Source organism: Varroa jacobsoni, unplaced genomic scaffold (assembly GCF_002532875.2).
Source record: "Varroa jacobsoni isolate VJ856 unplaced genomic scaffold, vjacob_1.0 contig02144, whole genome shotgun sequence".
NCBI lineage: Eukaryota > Metazoa > Arthropoda > Arachnida > Mesostigmata > Varroidae > Varroa > Varroa jacobsoni.
The window spans coordinates 9,022-31,275 of record NW_019214765.1 but is presented as its reverse complement, the minus strand read 5'-3'; the positions used below and the strand labels follow the sequence as shown (position 1 = coordinate 31,275).

Sequence of the window (22,254 nt, the reverse complement as noted above, 5' to 3'; positions counted from 1 at the left end):
AAAAAAAAAAAAATATATATATATATATATATATATATATATATCGATTGTAAATCAGGCCTCATTTTATTCTATTACGTTTTTGCTTGATATCGCTGTTGTCATCTTCAAAACACTTCTCTCTATCTATCTATTTATTTATCTGATAGCCACTTGCCTTAATGCGGCATTATCGTGATCGAAATTTGGTCTAGTTTGTGCTTTTTGCGATATTTCCAATATTATACGTGCGTGTACCGTATATCGAAGTGTATGTCGGCCAAATTTCAACCCGCTTCAGCTTCAAAATCGCCGAATTGCTTAATCAAGTTTAATCTAGTATATCCAGCTGGATCTAAAATCCGAAAAAATTAGGCAAGATCGTTGTTATCAACTGTCATTTATCGACCCTAGTTACAATCGGGACTCTAGTTACGGGCTTCCTAGATTGTAATTACTATGATAATGATAATATATGGCCTATCGATACACAATTTGTGACATATTTCCAATATCAAAAAGTAATGTCCATATATTTTTCGTTTATTGCCGTACAGCTTAGACAAAAAATGCCATTTATATCTAAAAATTAGGAGACTTGTATTTTTTTTATTCGTAGTAGAGATTCGACATGCTATTAAGTCATTCATTACTATTGGTCTATTTTTTTTTTTCGTAATTTTATTCTTGTAATGGCAACCGCTTTGGCAGGTTGACCTGCTTAAAAAGCTAATACATATAGTACTTTCAATACAATGTGGATAAAGCAAGGCTTAATTCTACGACTTTTTTTTTACCTCGAAAATCTAAAGGCAAAGATTTTAAAAGGGTTGAACTCTTGACGGGTCTCCATCACCTACAACGGTTGTCGCTGGATTTCTCAACTATAGTAAAATGTCTTTAAACATGTATTCGCGGTGAACAACCCTCAGATGAACCAATAAGGCCATTTCGAGAGCAACCCTAGTAAAGCCTTATTATCACAGAGCGTTCTTATAAGGTCGGTCTTCAACAAGTGCTAACAGCAGTGGACGAAGCTAACGCAAACAATTTAATGGACAACTTCGCGTAATTTCAAAAAGATGCTCGATATATATATGTATAGCACACACTACCTCGTAGTCTAAGGCGCACGACGGTCAATTCTTATTAAGATTGTTAAAGTGATACATATTAAAACAAAACAAAATCTTCTGAAGAAAATTCACACTTTAGACGTCCTTGTTAATGCACATCGGCGTGTGCAACAAAAAGAAGAATTCCCTATAGAGAGATTAAAATTGATATCAGATCAAAAATAATCCATATCCAAAATACCCTAGCGAAATCAACAAGTTTAAGGCGTTTGTGACATAATTTTTATTTGTACCGTTCTTTGGTGTTACGTGCTGGGGTATGCAACAGTACATGAATACATACTTTTTCGCTCCTATTTAGTATGTCCTGAGAACACACACATATATATATATATATATATATATATATATATATATATTTGGCCACTTCTGACATCGTCGTTTTATTTCCTATTAGCTATGATCGAAAATAACACCAGCAGCACCATAGTAGTCATTAAATTGTATCATTTTTATGCGTTTATGGACATGCATAGGGACGTTTTTGTTATCATATAGATATATTTATCAACGTTGCCTGTGGAACATAAACATTAAATGTTGTACGTTTGTTAGACCTTGCCTGTTCGTTTTTTGTATCTGTCATTGTATGTTCATTTGAGCGTCAACAGATAAACAGCTTTCCTAAAAAGACATTTCAGACCGACGAACTACCGCCGCCATCAGCATTGCTGCCAGGCCCCTTTCTGTTCACGATAACGCTGACACCGATGTAGGCACAGTTTATTTAGTTAGATGAGGACACAGTTTAGATAGTCGCAGCAGTGAAGAGTCCATCTTGACCCAAACTCCGATAAAGTAAATACAAGCTCTCAATAGATAGATGTAAACAGCAATACCAGCTAAGAGCGACTGCTACAATTGTTGGAGAAGCGTGGACGTCTACTATAATGTAATAACTATTATATAATAGTGTTTGGCTCGCAGTACTTTCTGAGAGTACCGTATCAGTGTGTTGGGTAAAGCACCCAAATCCACGTTGTCTCTTACGAATTTTTTTTAAGATTATCCCTAAATATAAGCAGATATTTTAACAAAACATCTTACATGTGCTAGAAGCATCATTCCTAACAATTGTGTTGATCAACTACTATCATCACTTGTCGCGATTACACCCCTAACGCGGAACTTGCGCCACCGGTTAGTTATTTTGAACATATTTTTTTCTTTTAATCGGAAATAAATTTCAACAATAATCGTCTGTGAAGCGATATTGGTAAAGATACACTTACTTACTTACGTTTAAATGTGTTATATGATTATCTAGTGGAACTAAATTTGGGCCCAAAGCCCGCGAAACTTTCCACGATGCAAGGATTCAAAACGGTAAATAAGCGCAAAAGGCGTAAAAGGGCTCAGAAAGTCTCAAAAAGGTTAACCCTTGGATTGGCACTTAATAGTCTACTTTTTCACATAAACGGTTTTGCTGTATCGAAAACGTTCTAGACCATTTGTTGAACTCTTTAACTTTTCAAATCTAAATTTTATTGAGGATCTTCCGGTTTGCCTTATAGAAATCCTCTCCGGATCTTTCAGAAGAACTGGCGATCAAGTAAGTGAACGCATGCCTGCTAGGACAAGCAGCGTGCCAAAGTTTTTCCCAATTTGAATTATTTACCCATATATATTTGACATATACATATTAGAAGAAAAGTGATGTTATATAACAGTTGTGTCTACGATAAATTACTCCAGATTCATGATAACAACGAGTAATCGATTTGTTACAAAGTCTCTTATTTTTACTGTGTTTCTCAAGAATAACGTGTGGAACCATTAGAGTCGCGCCGTCGATCAGCTAATAGTCAACGGCCCCGGTAAATCAACGGCCCCGGATTATTTAAGTTAGTCTTTAACATATTTTACCTATTAATTTACCATTCAGCCCACAAAGCATTAGTCGTAACCTTCTTAAACATGTAAGGAGACGCTTGTAAGTTCATTTATGACACACAAAACACGTAATAGTATAACATGACAAAGGCGAATGCAGCCATAAGCCTTTTCCGTGGTTTAACATATGATGAATGATATCCAGCTATTAGCTAATAAGAGAGATCGAATAATTACGCTTATACCCTTGTCGTTTTGATGACAAGACAGTTAGTCGGCGCATGTAAGAACCCCCGATCATGTCAACATCAGTGATCACAGAATCACATTGCCATTGTCACTGTCAGTAGGAACCTGCTAAATTGTAAATGTTTTCAATCGGCTAAAGATTCGGCATTCGTTTAACGGGCAGTATCAGGCGCAAAAGGGCCCAACACGTGTCATGCTGCTTGTATTAAAATCTTTACTAGAAAAACTTTTGTTAATTCCTTTAGCTCGTCCACGTGCATCTACACTCAAGCTTTCGTTCCATTCTCATTACTATACTACAATTACTACTATTTTGTTACAATTAGAATATCATTATTGTTAGCATGTTTTCATTGTGCCCTCTCTCAGTTTGTATTTATAATTTCTGTTTGTAATCATGTAGGAATCATATCGGTAGCACCACGCTTCATTCGAAGACGGCACGGGATAAGGAAGGCGGTGGTAATGTAAATCAACGAATCAACGTATATGCACTGATGGCTATACACAGTTTACTTTTTCCATTGGCGAGGTGCCCCCTCCTCCAGGCGTATTTTGCACGTTACGGCTATAGTTTGGCTGTTCTGCACGGAAGCGTTAGGTTTAGTTGGAAGCTTGAGCTGTACCATTGTACTTAAGGAACTGCTGATGATGTCGCCGCTTGAACGGTCACGAAGATCAAAGCAATTTATTATGAGAGTTTGAGTGAGTAGGAGGTTTACAGCTTCTTCGGCAATCAAATCGATATGTTAATACTGCGAAATAACTGCGACAACAGGTTTCGAAGAAGATATAATTCGGTAATATGCTGTCTGTTACGTTGATGGTGACCACTTAGTATATATATATATATATATATATATATATACAGCTGTTATAATAAGATATATATAATAGTTTTAGCGGTAGTGGCTATATTAAATAAGGGTCTGTTCGTCGACGTCTTGGCTAGCTTCTCACGCCACTCGATAACCTGACCTATTTGTCATAAATTTGTGTGATCATCACCCGCTGGTAATGATTCCATTTCGAAATGGAATAGATAGTAAACGGTATACGAGCTTATTTGATGCATATAAGGCTTCCGATGACCCTTCTACTGCTTCGAGTATGCATCACTTACATGTCTAAAGTAGTTTGTCCGCTTTCTTAATGGCCTTTTCTAGATCTTTTTATATAGATATATTATAAATTTGATTATATATAGCTGGTAATTTGAAAAAGATTAAGTGAGAACGGGGAAAATTTTTGCCAAAGTAAAAAGCCTTTTCAAGGTCTGAAGCCTTCTCAATCTTCCTCTGGTAGCCCTTTTTTGTTGTGTTAATGTAAGGCAAATGGCTGGACGCTGACCTCTCCAGTATGGCATAAAGATTATTTCACAGTTAGAAAAAAGTAACACTATTAACATGCATTAACAATATATGTATCCGTATTACCAGTATAACGATATTGAGTAACTAACATCATTTGAAATGCATCACAGGTGTTATGGAAACAGGTTAGGTGAGCGCCATCTACATATGCGACGCTGAAAGTCTGCTGGCCATCGAATTGAATTGTTAGTTCACTTTCGAGAAATGATGCCAACGAAGAACGCTCGTTGGCATCATTTCTTCCAACCAAGTTCGAAACCGAGGCTACCCAAAAGGTCTGTTCATGATTGACTTTCTTCATCAAGCACCATCCATTAACGATGAAACGAGTCGGGTGGTAGTACACAGAAAGTTACCCTGTTTTTTCTAGAGCAAAAAAAAACATGAATCGCCTAATATAACTTAATTTGCACAGTAGATAGGTTAATAACGTTATTCAAAAAAAATTGGAAATTAGATAACCGGCACCAGCTTGTATCCATCTTGAATAAAATACGGTTACGGTTATATTCCTAGTCTCATTTTAGTAATTCTGTTTAGGTTTGAAAAATTCCCAAGTGAATGTTGTTTTGGAACTGCCAAGGCAAATTTTTGTTTCAGTAATTGAGTGCTACTTGGTCAAGACAATAAAAATATCCATTACTAAAAAAAAAAAAAACCGATGGGCAAGTGTCTTCCCCGAGAGAGTCCAACCTATTATCATGCCCAAATATCTTATGATTTTACTCGCGTCTTACAATGACTTCGTTTGCATCAGGTGATTCAAGGGAATCAATGGATCCCACCTATCGACAAAGCACCACTTCACTCCTTTTGGTTTGTTTACTTATTACATCTCAACAGAAAAAGGCTGTAAACCTTGGGCTTCACTTTGATTTTTGCCGACCACATAAGTTTCGCATGAATGAGTAATACAAACACATACATTAAGCACACAGACATCTCACAGAGGGTAACGTTCCATTCGACAACTGTGGGCTTATGACCTCTGCAAGTAGCACAATTTGCTCTCGGCGTTCAGATATAAATCGTAAATGCGTCTGCTGCAGATGGGTGCCCGTTGTCGGATCTGTTCATCGAACACAGGAAAGGAGGAAGTATAAGCGGTCATCACTTTTCGAAAATAGGCGCGCTGTTTAAAACCAGCTTCTGCTGAGGGTCACATATGCTACTCGCTTGTGTTTAAAGGACACCGAAGAGTCGCTAGCAGACCCTCAGAATCGTCACCTTCAACAGTCAAACGGTAGCATTTTACGGTTCAGTTTTATAGTATCTAGGTAAAAAGTCGGAAAGAATAACTACTAAAATATTGCAAACACACAATGGACTGACAGGCATTATTGTTGTCTAGAATCTTAAAGGCTGGATCGAGCACTTCCATTTACTTAGATACATGTTCAATACAGAGCTTCAATATAGTTTAATCAAATCTGACTTTGCTTTGCCAAATCAAAGAAGAAAGCGATTCGTTCATTTAGCGGTTTGGCTATTAGTAATGCGATTATTATTATTATAATCACAGACTTCGTACTTATTGTGATTTCCATAAATTTCGTCTTCGTTCTTATCTTCAAGGAATGTATTTCCCAGGATTCGATTCTTCAGACCCGTAACAATTGCACGACGATCTAGTAGCGGACGCAATATTCAAAACAAGCCCATAGCATTTGGCTCTCACCTTAAGCTACTGCAATGGTTTTTTTTTGTCAGACCTTAATCCACCCCGAAGATCGATTACACAGACGACGGAATGTGGACTGTTATTTTTACCATACATATCCGGTTGAAATCAGTTGTGCTTGTGTGAAACGTTTTGGCGTCGAGTAGAGACAAGTACATGATTAGTTGGATGGCCATGATCCAACTTACCAGGCGTATCTTACAAATTAAAGACGTATGTATGTTAATCATTCATGTTAAGAGTAAATATTACTAAGACGACTAACCACATCGTTTACAAAGACAGACTAAAAATTCCACCAAAGGTTATTGATGTATTCATGTGTGTTCATGAGAGTTATTTTTGATTCTCTGTTTTATCTATATTCACAGGGAAATTTAATGATATCTAATAAGTTATACGTTAAATGTAACGCTAATATCTATCAGCATCAAAGGTAAGACCAATGAAAATATTGATTTTTGTGTATATCTAAATATCGAGTGAAGACATCTGTCTGTAAAATAGACCTAATGCTTGCTCTCAGATTGCACTATTATTATACGCCCGCTGATAAATACGTTAGTTATTAGTTTGCATTAATGTAAAAATCAAAACAAAATAAGATTTAGGCTAGCTAATCCGCAATACATATATGTACGATTGCATTTAGAAATGTTTTTGCTTGAGTATTTAATGATTATCGTCCATTATGAAAACCTTTCGTATATCGTATCGCATAGTAAAACACCCATAGGTCTTCCAGGAACCATCAAGAGATGGCGTGGACCCACAGAGCATGTAAAACATGTAATATAACAGAAATAATACGATGCCATTTTCCAAAGTGCGGCACTCCTTTTTGCGCATATATTCATGCAGTTTTAATTACCTTGGTCACTGAGCAAGATGCCCCACCGCCATGACTCAACCGTTCATTAACAATCAGCTGAAGCTTATTACGCTTATCACTGGTTGCTTTGGCAGCAAATCAATGATGTTTTTTGGCCAAAGGAAGAAAAGACCCTCCATTGCTAATTACATGCGTATTGCACGCATGACAACGGCAGATAAATAAAGTGATAGTTGGATGAAAGGCTTTTATATTCAGAGAAAGTTAAAAGGCAATGCACTAAGGCGCCAAATGTTAGTGCTAATAAAGTATTTGTCTGGTATGGTAAGACTTTCATCCATTAAACCGTGGGCTCCGTACACTTAGGCCTGGTCGCGAGCTGACTCGACAATTACTTGAATGATGCCAGCTTTAAATGATTCCAAAGGCACGAATGCAACAAAAAAAAGCCATTCTTTCAATCTCCTTATAAAGCAAGAAGAATCAGCTACTGATTAAATCTCTAATATACAAAATGTTTGTTAATGGTAGCAAGGCTATACGAGGCGTTAATTAAGCCTGCATTGCGCAGGCCGTATTGTAAGCCTAAGAGACATACGTCAGAGTGCTCTGGCAAGAGACTGTGTACAAGGGAGCTATAGGTGAACATTCGAGTTTTTCCTCCTAGTTCGGTAAAATCTTAATTAGCATTTTAATCGTCTCTCGGAACTTCTTGTTTCATCAGAAGCAGGACGTGACTAAATCGACAGGGTCACATAATCAGAGATCGAACACGCATTTCCGTTTTTAAACATTTAGTGTTTAGTAACGTATTTGTGTTAGTTCGCGAAGAAATGAAACTTGAAGTATTGGATGGGGTGACAGAAGCTTTCCGTAATGACTTTATGTCCGAATCAGTTCGATCTGTCAAGCATATTTTTTCAAACGGACTGATCTAAAGGAAGGAATGCCCTATAAGCTACAAGTTCTATTATATTGCCTAATGTTGTAGTGCGATATAGAATAGACGGTCAAGTATGTCATCAAACAAGCTTATACCGACTATATAGTAATCTATAAGTTTATTAGGTGAGTAAAATGAACTTAAACATAATCTATCAGCTTATAGAGAGCAACCAGGGCTCTAACCTTATTTAGTCATTTCTTCAAACAAGGATTGAACGAGAGAACTACAGTGGCAAATCAGAAATACGTCGAACCGCCATGACAACAACATTGTAAACCAACGTAGCTAGTGTCCTCAAATTGTCGAACAGAGATTTAGGTTATTTATCTAACAAATAGTGTGATAATAATTTTTAATTACTTTTTAAATAGTGACTATCTGGTGATAGTAATAAGAAATGTGTAAGATCAAATATATCTTTATGAACAATATCAATGGAACGTCGTAAAAAAATTTAAAGACGTTGAAATTAGTCATCGGTAACGTAACCGATAATACAGCGTTAATCCAAACCACAGATAAACGTTTTAAATTCAAGTTATACTTTCATCTTGATTACCATTTGTTATATATAACATCCTCATGGATAATAGCAGTTTTCATAGTTCTTAAAACTATGAAAACTACTAAAAAACATCAGCATAGATCGTAGTAACTCTGAAACCTTTATCACCATAACAAATAAAATGAATGACTACATTTTTCCGTTAATGTAGTTCCCTCTTATACGTAGCGTGGCAAAACAAATCTACAGTAGACAAGAAGACGCCGTTTAATCCACAAATATTCAGTGACTTTACTGTTTATCAAAATTGAATTGTTTATTATTACTGAGATCTTCCTTCTTCCCGTCGTCAGCTTAATGCGTAGTTGTAGCGAAGTCATCACTAGGCAGCGCTATCGTTAGGTTCTAGAGAACGGAACAATGGCTTAGCCCCGCGTGTTTTGTTCATTGATTGATCGAACAAGCTTGATTTATTGATGTTACATTTAGCCTTGTCTATAGTAATTATATATCCTAACCCGTTGCTTTTAAGTAGGTTTCAATATAAACGGATTTCACCTAGCCTAACTTTTCCATGATCATTTATTAGAAATTCACTTAACAAGTTGAAATACTGTTTTGTACTACTGTTATATAGGTACACCAATACGATCAATAAAATTTTTGGCCTTTTTCAGGCCGGAATGCCTATTTTAGAGATAGATATGTGTATAGCATATTTATTCAGCTCGCGACGATTCATCGGTTCATGAAAACATACTTGTCCTGCATAGAACATTTTGTCAGGTTTCTGTAGCTTATTGAGCATTTTCCACCTGAAACTTGAAATTTAGGTAGAGGCACATAAAATTTTCAATTTCGCTCATCGAGAGCTTTCAGTTGGTGCCATAAATCTACGTATAAAAAAAAATTTTATTCCGATGTCACGTGGGCGAAACATTTACTACATTTAGTAGTTGGTCTTGTTCATACCGAGATATCTATTTTATATTTTGCGAGATGTATTGTATATTTAAGGAGTCGATTTGGGTCCGACATACAGGCCAATAAGTAGAAATATAGATAAATTACCGTAGAATATGCCTAACGGATTTAATAGCCACCCAACAACATGTAACTACTTCTAATAAATAAAATGTAATCTAATACCTTGACACCGTACCAAATCAGGACTTTTCTTCTCATTTGTGACCGATGTGATAATAATACCATACGAGTTTCCCATAGTATGGACATGTCAGCGGTGATATTTTTAGAACCTGGACGATCCGTTCGGCAGTGGTACTTCAGAATTGGATGATCCATGATGTTAGATTTATAATAAATACTTTACGATATAGAACTGTGTAAACGTGAGACCTTCCTAGCAAGGAACGTATCTTACGTATCTTTTATGCTCTGCGCGTCATACGCGCGTAGCGTGATGCCGCTTACAGCTTATCTAATGAGTGCATTTCACGATTGTTGTTTTTGTTACTATTATTTAATAGGTATTATGATTAATGGCTATCGCAAACTGCTATCATTCCAATTATTATTATCCAAATGATTACTGACAGCACAGGCACGTTCTGTTATACCTATCATATTTGGATAGAACGGATTCCATACTGTTCTGCGTCACCAACGACGAAAAATAGGCAATAAAAACAGAAGGAAGCGTCCCATGACGTCGTACGATAACAGCAACATTAATGAATTCTAAAAATGGGGATGTGAATGCTAATGCGTAGTAATAACCTTCTCGCATAAATTTATTCGTATTTTATTTTAAAGAAAGCTAAATAGTAAATAATAAGCAAATGAGCAACTAGACAAACATTTGAGCACCAGCGCAATGCCGGCCGTCCAGGAGCAAGCAGCGCCTATCCACCTGTCAACGGGACTTCGTTTTATGCACTTCATTCAGTGACTTCACTCCAATTTAATCACTATTCGCGTTCAGATATCAAAGGTAAAGCAAAGGAGAAATCGTTTATGGCTCTGCCAGATGGACCGTGGGGAAGACGTTATGAGAACGATATTTTTGTGCAAAACTTCACCAAAAACAAGCAGCGCATCTGGTCCTGCCAGCCAAGCAGCGATACAGGTAAATGTCCACTTGCGGCAATGGTTTGCGTTGCGACGCTAATCATGGAGTATTATTACTGCTGTGATATTGGTAACGAGTGTGCGTCCTGCATCGTAAGGCCAGCGATTGTTCAACGACTGGTGAAAATGGTTCCATGTAAAAACAAACGCTAGGCTCGATATGAAATCACCGCCATTTAATCACATTCATGTATATTTCTTCCTTTTTTTTGTCGTTTTTTCGACGTTTGGGGTGCCGCTGACTGTCGCAAAAGTCGACTGCAGTTTACGCTCGCAATACCATAAACAAAACGGACTACCACACAAGTGACAAACAATATGACGATTATCGACAATCTCACCATATATATATACACATGTATGATTTTTTTTTAGAGCAGGGTTTTTTTTATTTACGATAGGCGCAAGTTTTGCACGATAATATACAAACGATGATTACACAAATAAAGGCTAGATAATTTTTCCGACGATGATACGTACGCTGCCACTCGGCCAAGCAACAGCAGCAAGTATTTTTACGACAATTATTATCGAATAAACACCGTCATAGGTTCTCTAACGCCTGGAGAGCACGAGGCACGATGTGGTATGTGCTTTTTGTGTGCCTGCTTTAAACACTTTGGCTACGCGTGCTCGTCTCGTAGTGCATTCAGCGTTATTATCGAATCAATAACAGTGATAACGATACGGATAACTGTATAGTAGCAGTAATAACAACGACGACAGTAAGATTAATGGTAGACGGAGAAGATTCAGCGCCCAGCAAAGATGACCAACAAAGTCGATTTGACGAACGAACTGGATTGACAACACCGGTGGCTGGCTATGTTTGTTATTAAGGACAGTTCCAGCTATCCAAAGATATCTGTGTTCCTTTACCATTATGTACTTCTGGAGTCCATTCGTTTCAGCATAAACGGCCGGTAACGGGGCAATTGATAACGACGACTAATAATGAAACGTGTACTAATCGAATCAAATAAGAAGCAATGGACAACATGAAACTAGAAGCTGGCTTGTTTATATTACCTACTCTGTTTTTCTCTGTATACACATATTTACCTCCATATTAGCTGACAATCAAACATAAAAACACCTCCTTTCCAATATTGGACTCATCATTAATCTCAACTACCAGAGATATAGCGCATCCAGCTTTATCCAAAGCTACCCGTTCAGGTTTTCCTATTTCCGCCCTGCGTAGACTCTGTCTCGCCCGTAACGATCGTAACAACGACGACAATAGTGAAAACAACTGTACGCGCTACAAGCAAACGAATCATTTCTTCTGTTCATGATGCCATGACGGTGAAAGTGACCATTGTTACATCAGCCACTCGCCGCAACGACAATACGATGCGGCCATACCTAGAAACGTAAACGATTATAATTTCCGGTTTTACTTATAGTAGTTATAATTAGTGCCTAAATTTTGATAAATCTATGACTACTCTTCTTACTTTTTTTTTTTTGTATTCAAAATTGATCGTTAATACGATATTGATAATGACGAACTACAAACCTCAGAAGACATTTAACCTGCTATGTGTATTCAACCATGGCGCTGAAATCTTCCAGTGGTATCGCTCTGAGGAAGAAGAAGGGTATTCTATGGGACTTTTTCGTCCAACCCATCTAATTAGCAAATTCTCGTTAAAACGGACTCTTACATCGTCATGAAAGCGTAAAAGTGCTTTGCCTAATAGGAGTTATGGAAGCTTATTAAATTGGTAAGCTAAACTACCTAAAACCACTTATTGTAGTGACAAAGAAACAGCGTAACCAATGTATGCCTTTTTTGAGATACCTTGTACATATACATGTACGCACATACATATATATATATATATATATAGCGAGAGATGTCAAGAGCGTTCAGCAAAAAGTTGCATACGTGTGGTATACAGACGGCACTATAATATGATTATGTTATAGACTGAGTGTTGATAGTAAATATTGGTAAATATATCGATTCGCAGAAAAGGATGAATTCGAATGGTTGCCGGTTGACCTAAGGTTTAGGTTCCCTTTTTTGACGCTGATGCCTATTCGGCATAATGCGGCATGATACAGTGAATGATTACGCATTGTGAGACAAATATACGTACAGACGTCTACATAGGAAACGTCCAGCAAAGGGTCAATAATGGAAAAGCTAAGGGAGATAGAACGGGTTGTGGTACAATCTATTGTGCAGCGGAAGCGTCTTGCCTACTGGATAATTTGTCTTTGGCGATTCAGGGGTTCGCAGAAAACAGCAAAGACGCCGGCGCTCGTTTACAGTATAACCGCGATGTACGTCTACACTGTGATATACGGATTTGCAGTATTAACCTGTACGGCTCATCGCACCCTTCGCGGCCATGTTTAGGAGCAAACTTTATCAACATACATATTTAAATGTATCCCAGAGAAATGTTTACATACTTGCGGAAACACACATTGCTTTATTGACGATTATATATTGGACTAGCAAGATATTCGCATGGACCAGAGAAACCTTGTCGCTCAAATCAAACAGACACACGAACGCAGAGCGGTATGTGTATCTATGTATATACATCTATCTGAGAATATAAGCATGTCCTGGGATAAATATATGTGGCCGTCACACAGCCCAAATTTTAACCCTAGATTATAATGTATGGCGTATTATTCAACGAGAATCCTACAAATTTTGATATGACAACGTCGGCTCGCTCACTTGTGCCTTTTCTAAGGAGTCATACCGTAAAGGGGGTGTTTATAAAGGCAACATTTGAAGGGAACTCATGTGCGGTTTAAGATGGAATTAAGGCTGTAGTCGCGATAAACAGCCGTAATATCTAAAAAAACATGAACGACACGTCTAACACATGTAGAACAATATTTGGAAATATCTTTTTTTATTTAAATGCAATCAAATCATAGAAAAAGTCCCAATTTAAACGCCATACCCTATATATAGACGTTAAATGTCTTCCCACGTGGCATGCTACTCAATTGATTCTATTAGCTAACCAATCTAGCGCTGATACCAGTTCTGGCAATCTGCCCAACAAAGTCTGTTTCTTAATTTCGACGGGCTTCCATATATGCAAGGCAAAGACGAGAAAGAGCAAGAAGTAAACATGCTCACGGGGATTCTTCTGACCATTTCTTTTGTCTGCTTCTTTCCTGAAGATCTATTGTAGAACCGTCTAAGTTTGGTCCTGCCCCTCCGTTTTCATATACGCTGCTCAGTTTTCACAAATCGCCTCCTTATGTCTGTCCCCACCTTTTATCTAAACCCTTTGAACTCCTTACAGCCTGCCTTCCTTTGAAGCTTTTCTTTCTATTTCCACTCCTTTTTTCAGCTTCTATTGCATACAGAGACTCAAAAAAAAGCTTCCACGCTCGAGAAAGCGCAGTCAGACATTCGTTAATAATTGCGTATAGTTCAGTTTGAGAATTTCTTCAAACGTTCGCCTACCCTATCGTTTTCCGCCGGCCGATTGAGACGCGCTTCCATGTATCACATCAGCGGGTGATGGGCAAGGGATCAGCAGAATGAATACAGATATTCGCTAGCGCGGCGATGAGTGTCTTGCCAACGGCACAGTTCGCGAAGCTGCCATTGAACTGCCGAATTCAATAAGAAATCAAGACAACAACGTCGTCGTCTTTTCGTGTCGTCGTTCAAAAGATTTCGAATGAGCGCCAATGAATTGCCTATCAAGCCCGCTGATCCGCCAGTCCGTTCAGCCGTCCGTCTATCGATAGCTTCATGACCGCCACCGCCGTCTTTGCTTCTCCACGCTCTTTTCTTTAACAGGTAGAAGCACAGTGGAACGTCGTTGTAAGAAGTTGCTACTGCCTACGGGACGACGACAGCCTGCAGCGGTTCGAAAACAGTCTCTCACTTGCAAAAAAATTTTCTCGTTATTTTCCCAACAGGGTAGGTGGATTCTTCCTTGCTAAAGTCATAGATAGCACAAGAGCAATGGCTAGCGGCCAATTCGATTGGGTGGATTTGGTTAAGTATCCAACTAGCGAAAAACCCATAAAGCCCAGTCGTAATCCTAGCAGTGGTTAGTAGATGTCTGGCGGATTTTTGTCTCGCATCTGACAGAATTGCGCATAGCAACAGCATATGCCTAGACCTTGTGCTTATGCTGCGGTTATTTCTGACGCGTTCATCATCGCGAACACTCACCACGTAGCGTTACACAGTCAGATTACGGCCATAGCATCGGCTATGTTTATGTCCTCGACCCTTCTCGACTCCCTTTCCAATTCTACCCTGACTACTCGATCGCCTGACGATAGCTTGAGACGGGAACACAGGAGCCTCGCACTAAAAATTCAGCAAATCAGCATTACACGCCTAGCTGTCAGTCAGTTCTCAGAATCGATCGTCGATAGTGCGGTCGGTACTTGAGATCTCCAATTGTCACAACAGCAGCTACAATGCAGGCTTATTGAGATCACTTCTGCTACAGCCGACATGTCAAGACATCGAGGCTGATGGACGTAAGCGGTTGTTCGGCAAAAACACCAACATCGCAGAACAAATACGAGGCGACGACATATGATTAAAAAAAAGCTCTTTTTGCCTACCAGGGATTCGATCAAGACAGTTTTAGATATCTGTGGTAAAGACCACTAATTTTTTCGGTTCGATTGATATGACCGATGTCTTGGCGGCAGCAAGGTTTCTACCAGGTTATTCCCTACCAGCTCCGACCCATAGACGAATCGATAAACCGTACCGCTCGTGTGGCGAGCTCCGTTCTCGGTTCCTGTGCTGAAATAAAGGAAGGAAATCGTTACGAAGGTGGCAAATGGAGGGAGTAGTTGGTATTGTGCCGCCCTAGAACGCTAATGTCACGGCCGGAAAATGAGTAGGAAACGAAATAGATCGCGGTCGAAAGCTCCCTACAAAGAAGAAGAACAAGCTGAAGATAAATCCTGTAAGGAAAGTAGACCTGTCTGCTGCATTAAAAATAGCTAAAGAGTACCATGCTCCAATTCCCAACCACGTATAGCGGGCGCACGGATTCCATTTACTGCTGGAGTGCCCTATCAACGGGAGAATGATTGAACAAATTTCGTACATCAGAACTTCCTCATCCACAGCCTTTTTCTCTCTTCCGATCCTCCCGGCTGCTCATCGAAGTTCCCTCACTTGTTGGATAATGCGCCTGTCGTGCTCTGTGCCCACGTCCGCAGATCGCAATATGTCGTGCGTAAAACAACAACAACGACACCAGCAGTAGCCTAGGAGTACGGTATGAGCACGGATACGGTGGTCAGCGTAGATACAACAACAATAATTGCCAAACAATTGATGCCACCATAGAAGGCAATAAACACGAAAGACGACGGGCTGATCGCTTCGTTGACTGGCGGTACGTAACTGGAGAACGGTAGCGCTAGCGGCGACTATGGCGGCAAAAACGACGCTTAACGTGTTGCAAATTGGTGCACTGGCAGTTCGTCGTGACTGACCAGCGCCAAAGGGAGATAAATAAACAGCAACATGACACGATGATCAATCGCTTGGAAAAAGAACGCCAACAGCGAAAGACGCTACCTATTTATCCACGATGATGTTGATCATATAAATAGTAATAATCCTCGATCGATACCGGATGCGGCAGAGGCTGAAGGTCCGTCCCGTTATAGAAATTGATACAAAATAGCGTAGTTGTCCGAAGGAAGAAAACAACGATAACAATGCGATGTTGTAGATAACATAGCGTCTGGTAAACGTGGTAGCAAAGTAACGCAATAGATGGATGAATGATCGAAATAATAACATCGTTTTCTGGACCAACACTATTGTAGTTTATATACATATATAGCATTAACCAGATGATAACGTGGGCCGCCTAAGTTGCGGTACAGAATCGCTATGGCCACAAGCGTATCTTGTTCAATTCGTAAATTCATTAGATTACCTATCATTACTATATTTATGTATATATATATATATAGCAAAAGCAACTACGGCGGCCTTTTAGGAGGACTAGAGGTTGCAAATGGATGCGAATCTTCTTACAATTACTATCATTATTAGATAAAACAAAATCCGGCCGATTTCCATAAACATACACGATTGTGCCTACACGTGTACATGCCTGCAACAAGCACACCCACAACGAAACTCATTAGAGCCGTTATTATGCAATTGTCTCTGTTTACCGATAAACAATTGCCGGACTCTGTCGACAAAGTGACTAGATTTTATGGGAAAAAAAGCTCTTCATCTTCTATCGTGAACATCAGCGCTAGTTAAATTTTGCCCGCCAGATCCACGCTCCGACTAAACTGTCAACGTCTGAACAACTTCATGATATTGTAAGAATTTATTCCGGACTTGTTCTTGGAAGATACAATTTTGATTGACGTAATAATAATTATTATTATATTAATATTATTATTACGCCATTAGGTAATGTTATTATGTACCGTATATGGCATTTTTTTGTACGCTTGGTCCCTTTATCTAAACTTATTTATTTAAAAGAAAATATGCTAGTTCTTAGTTATGCAAATCTTGTAAATAAAAATAGTGATTCTAACATGTACGAAGACCATAATCTACTTGGTCGAAAAGAAATAATGTTCGGAAGCGTGCACCAGTTTGGTTTTATTTGTCTTCATCGTACAGCAATATAAGTAGCTTTCGTTGTTTTCGGATCTACCAGTATTGACAGCAAGAATTTGGAGTGAACATCAAAATATGATCAGTTCAATATAGATTTCAGTAAAATCAAAAGGGTATGACCCGTCAACAACCCGTCGACAATGCAGACGAAACAAATTCATATTTTAGGCCAAACTCTATATATATATATATATATATATATATATAACAACAACGGATAGTCGGTCTTGTTAGATTCATTCAGTCCAATTTCTATTGTCATTCATATAACTATCACCAGTGCAGTCCTAGTAGTAATATTATTACCCTTAAACCTGGTTTTATCCTTACCATGCACAGATTAAGTGGTGCCGTAAATTGCTACCGATCCACGGTACATCATACCGAAATTGTGCCCAGTCACCGAAAGATAAAGGGGACTATTTCTGAGTCCTCTGTACTAAATTCATCTCTCCCTAGGTTCAACGTTCGGGATAACGATCTGATTCAGTTCTTGCCGCTAATACTATCTGGATACTAACACATATTCTATTGGTATTTAACAACGGTGTGGAGCTAAAAACGCTAGCCCTCATTACCATCACCCAATGGAATCGGATGGGGAATTTGTTTTGGATTCGAAAAGAATAGAACACATTTTAGAAGGTAATAATATAATCTCCTATTGCGAAATTGCCATAAACGATGTGTTGTGACGGACTACCTATTATATACGCCAGGCAAGGTATAGACTGGAAGCGGGCCTGAAGTTACTAGGAAAAAATTCCCTGTAGAGATTTATTTGTATACGTGCTGTACAGAGCCCTGAGAGTGCAATAGCTTTTCGAAAAATGCACACAGCTGGTGGCGGAAAATCGTGCGTTCGGATGAAGCATGAAATCGTGCAACGTGAATTAAGAAAACTTAACGTTACAGGATGTGCCCGCCGAATAAGCTCCTTCTAAACCCCAGAAAAGAAAGTCGACTTGCAACCGGACTGTAGGAACTCAATCTTCAGGTAGTTTCTTTATTTTCGAGGCTACGCAAGCCAGAAGCTCTAGGCTGCCATTAGATCTATTCTTCGTTTCAAGGGAACCGGCTCTATACTTTATTTTTATCTATCAGCTGCTTTAGTTGTATTTTATTGAGCTTGTTATTCACATTTACGGTGGCGTACGACGTTCTACAATTGTTTTATTACTCTCATTCTGTCACTCACCGTAATTTGCTAGGATGTAGCATTAAGTTCTCGCCGTATCAGACAGAACTTAGATGACTGCACTGCAGAATAACGGATGTGCCCGTATGTTCTTTCGTAGCTATTCTTTTTGAAAGATACTTTGCATCTAATGGTTTCATATGTACTTCTGGCTAATCTCACCTATCACCACGAAAACCACGCGTGTTAATAGGATCCGTAATAGGACCTAGGAGAACCACAATGCTATGCGGTACTTTTTCCTGCACGTTTCGCAGGTTACCATTAGTTTCCGCGTTTGGCTTCACTATTGTTCACCTTTCCAGTGTTTGTAAAACATTTGATGATTTGTTGTATTACGATCTAACTCACTCACAAATTTTCTTACTCAATTTTGATGTTGCTTCTTCTTCCGGAAACGGCTGATTGTGTCGGATGCTCTTCGCAGGGTCTGTTTCCCGATGATTTGGTCCCGCATGGTGACAGCCATTAGCGGTCAGGTTATTCGATACGCAGTTCGCGTTCATAATAATACCGTAATGTAATCCACTCGTATAGCACTGGATATACAAACGATTCAGAGCGATGTAATTCATGAGACGCTTTATCTACCATCTGTGATTCGGAAGAGTTCTTGGATACATACGCATCTCAGGCACGTCCGTCCAGCGACCTTGCGTCCCTGCCTGCCGCAACGCTGGACGACTCAACGCAAAATGCCTTTATATTCATTGTTGAATGACGCTAATACGTGCACACTACCCCATTTATCCGCTGTAGAAAAGTTTCGTTTCAGGCAATCACGTCAACGTTGACGTAACGCAATTGAAGTATCGGATCATAGTTATAGTATAATTGATACGCGCAATATCTAATGATTCTGGACGAAATTTAACTAGACGTTTACAAAATAACTACAAACCATAACGCAGCGGTACAACGAATCCGATCGCCATTCTATTTGTGCTCCCATATGAGCCGCCATGTTGTGGCTATACCACTAAGCCGTATATTCTTGCGTATTCTTTTGCATACATTAGAGAGAGTCTGCGTAGCCAAGACGAACTATTGCTGCTATGAATAGAGTTTTCTTTTGCGTGTCGTGTCATCCGTTCCTGCTGTCTCTTATCAATTCAACAATTTAGATCAATTAGAAAGCATTGTAAAGCCATACCATAATAGCACTCGTCATCATAATGTCACCGAATAGTCCTTTTCACACAGTGCTGAAGTAACATCATCAAAGAGCTCATCTTGTAAACTGTCTGCCATATCATTGTTAGCATAGGTTCTGAAAGATTTTTCTGACGGTGCGTTCCTTTCCGTTTATTCGTCATAGTGAACGCGGCACGAACTGCGTGAAGCGCCAATTGAACATCCCCCAGATGGGCCGGCCTTACCCGCCCAACGAACACCGAGAACAAGGACGGACGACACGAACGGCTGTATATCGTTGTTTATAGTGCATAGGCACTTACGCTAACGATTTCTTTAATTACAGCAACGACGAAGATGGCGACGACGAAATATCTATATCTCGTTCGGACCGTTTCGTGTACGCAGAAGTCCGTAACATCGACCAACTATGGCAGTGGCGACAAACGATCCATACCTACGATTACGCGCGGAGTGCAGGACAGATGCGATCGTGAAAACGATGCCAAACAAGCGGCAATTAGCACCAGATATTGTCGAGTCGGGCCAAAAGATGCGTGGCCGGATTTTCTCTTTCTTGCCGTCAACGGCCGGCCAGCCTGCTTATTTGCTGGCGTTTGCCTACTATAAAATGAAAAAAAAACTGTTCGACCACATTAGGCAGCTGGCACAAACTACTATATATATTTTTTTGCCTTTTTGTCAGAAGCCGTACGACGTATAGCCGCTGAAGTGATAGTAGAGAGCTATTTCTGTACCTAAAGGCGATCTCTGATGGGTTACACCGAGCGAACTGGAAGATATAGATTTTCAGTTAATTAATATTATTTCATGTATCGGAGAGTTGCGCGAACAAAGCAATGAGTCGACTGGACGCATACGACATACGCTTTGCTTCTATTGAATGAGGCAGCCATCTACCTACTGCAATTGTCGTATGTTAGCGAAAAGTAAGGTTTAAATGTCGGTCTCTTTTTTAAAGCATTTTCTATGTATGTACTTTAGTGTAACTTTCTTCCTTATAAGTACTTCTTGTTTGCTGCGCGAAACTTCACACTTTTCCTCCTTGTCTAGCGGCTTATTGATAGTATCTTGCTGGTTTATAGGTCATGCTCTCTGCATTTCTGGTTGTAACCACAACGTTCCCTGCGTGCGACTGTGCGATGCAATAGGGCGCTAGGTACGCGTGCGACGGTCCTTTATTCGACCACAGTAAACTGGCATGGCACACAACTGCCATCTTCGGCATGAACTAATAACTCGTAATGTAGTAACTTAGTCGTTTACAATAGTTATTACCTCGATAGCCAATAAAGTCTAGTGAGTAAAAATGACTATTAGATAGATCATGACATAAGAATAAACAATTCTAATTATTACGTGGGCATCGTATACTTGCATAAGTTATGTACAAGAATAGAAGAAAAGCAAGCAAGTGTATGACTGTGTGCAAAAATTAGCATTGTTATTATTATAACTATGGAATTTTTAAGAGAACTTTTTTTTTAAGAATAATTAATAGAAATAGAGAAGTAATAAATGAAAATTGCCTAGATCGGCTATATATTCTTTTTTCAACGACAAACAACCGAGTTCTTCAAATGTCAGCATAAGGTAACAATGGCTCATATTCACGTCTACGTATACCATTCATGCTATTATAGGGCGTCTGTTCTGTGCCGTCATATGGAGGACGCGGCGTTTTAAATGTACACCCCATCAGGGGTGTATCAACGCTAGCACGATTTTCTTTCTGATAACTTCCTCTGCCCATATGAATACATTTGCTATCGACAAGCATGGTAAACAAAACATCACGGAAAATTAATTAGCCATTCTTACTGCAATACCCGCAGATTTGAAACCGAAGAAGACGGTTCCGTAGGCCCATAACATTTCTGTCAAAAAAAGTCTCTAGCTTCGAATATTAAATATGTTCGTAGATACTTTTTTTGTTCAGGTGTACTACAACGTAGGTACGCATAATATCCGTGGATTCCGCAGATCAATTCTAACTTGACTCGGGATCTTCGCCACACCAGCTCCCAATAACATCAGAACAGTGTTACCGCTTCGAAATCGCTGTTTCCAGCTTTTTTTGTTACTGCAGGTATGTTTCCTTTAAAAAAAAAAACATTTTAACAATCGTTCATATTACTCATTGTCGATTTTCTGTAAACTACTGATATCCGATGGCCAAGGATTACAATTAGTACCCAATATAGGAGTCCCCCCTCTCTCTCTCTCTCTCTCTCTCTCTCTCTCTCTCTCTCAGACGTCTTCTAGACGACCGTGTCTTGTGACCTGGCGTAAAATGTTCGATGTTTCTCATACGGACTACGCTGCCTTCGGCTTTGGCTCTGATAGTCAAATCTATGGGAAAGTGGTTAGTGTATCTGCCATGCCCTCGCTTAATTTACTGACAAATAATTTTCGCTTCAAAGATTACAGGCCTATGTACATTCCTTCTTCGCTTTAGGTCAATGTAACTGCCTTTTCGAGACAAAATGAATGTATCATATTCATCTTGGATAACACCTTTACTAATACGATTTAATGAATATACGCACATTAACGGACAGTGTTGTGCCCTGACCAGATAAGGCCTTTAGCAGATTCGGCTGACGGTTTATGTCCGTAAACGGGCTAAACTGTGGCAGATAATT

The 22,254-nt window shown here is 39.2% G+C and overlaps 1 long non-coding RNA gene across 1 annotated transcript; it reads left to right on the top strand.

The window, feature by feature from the left end:
- The first annotated feature begins 75 nt into the window (after positions 1–75).
- On the top strand, positions 76–21,143 carry LOC111272390 (uncharacterized). The gene is made up of 8 exons (XR_002687493.2): positions 76–2,255; positions 2,655–2,667; positions 2,875–2,959; positions 3,601–3,902; positions 4,681–5,813; positions 6,146–6,464; positions 6,623–6,687; positions 19,935–21,143. It is a non-coding gene; the product is annotated as an uncharacterized LOC111272390 (long non-coding RNA).
- The last annotated feature ends 1,111 nt before the right edge of the window (positions 21,144–22,254 follow it).